Below are 1,212 nucleotides of genomic sequence, written 5' to 3'. Positions count from 1 at the left end.
TCCTGGAAGACTAGTTGCCTAATTTTAAGTTACTTAACTTCTCTGTATCTCTATTGCTTCATCTGTAAAATGGGGGTAATTACAGAACCAGCCTCACAAGGGATGTGAAAATTTAATGAGTAACTATGTAAAAAGCACACAACATGCTAGGCGTGGTGGCTCACACCTGTCATCCCAGCAATTTGCGAGGCCAAGGCGGGAGGACTGCTCAAGCCCAGGAGTTCACAACCAGCCTGAGCAACACAGCAAGATCCCATCTCTACAAAAAAGAAGCTAGCTAGGTGTGGTAGTATGCACCTGTGGTTCCAGCTACTTGGGAGGCTGAGTCAGGAGGATCCCTTGAGCCTAGGAGGTCAAGGCTGCAGTGAGCTATGTTTGTGCTAATGAAGCAGAACACACAAGCCCCAAAGTTTAGCTTCCTTCCTTCAGAGCCAGCAGGAGCTTCTAAGCTGTGGGGGCAGCAGTTACAGCTGAGTCAAACCAAAGCCTGCGGCCACAAGCAAGGAGCTGATAACACTAGGGTGGGTGTATGGGGAAGGAGCCAAATACCTCTACCATGTGAGGGGAGGGAGTACTGGGCAGGGTCGCTGGAGAAAGAGAAATAGGGCCGGCCAGGCGCGGTGGCTCACGCCTGTAATCCCAGCACTTTGGGAGGCTGAGGTGGGCGGATCACAAGGTCAGGAGATCGAGACCATCCTGGCTAACATGGTGAAACCCCGTCTCTACTAAAAATACAAAAAAACTTAGCTGCGCATGGTGGCGAGCGCCTATGGTCCTAGGTACTTGGGAGGCTAAGGCAGGAGAATGGTGTGAACCTAGGAGGCAGAGCTTGGGCTTGGGCGACAGAGTGAGACTCCGTCTCAAAAAAATAAAAAAAAAAAGAAAGAGAAATAGGTAGTACCCTTGAAGGTACTGCTGGGCACGGTGGCTCATGCCTGTAATCCCAGCACTTTGAGAGGTCAAGGCAGGCTTATCACCTGAGGTCGGGAGTTCGAGACCAGCCTGGCCAACATGGTGAAATCCCATCCCATATCTACTAAAAATGCAAAAATTAGCCAGGCATGGTGAGGCACACCTGTAGTCGCAGCTACTTGGGACTCAGGAGGCTGAGGCATGAGAATTGCTTGAATCTGGGTGGCAGAGGTTGCAGTGAGCGGAGATTGTGCCATTGCACTCCAGCCAGAGTGAGACTCTGTCTCAAAAAAAAAAAAA

The sequence above is a fragment of the Colobus angolensis genome, unplaced genomic scaffold (genome assembly GCF_000951035.1).
Source record: "Colobus angolensis palliatus isolate OR3802 unplaced genomic scaffold, Cang.pa_1.0 Scaffold120, whole genome shotgun sequence".
Taxonomy (NCBI): domain Eukaryota; kingdom Metazoa; phylum Chordata; class Mammalia; order Primates; family Cercopithecidae; genus Colobus; species Colobus angolensis.
This window is presented reverse-complemented; position numbering follows the sequence as displayed.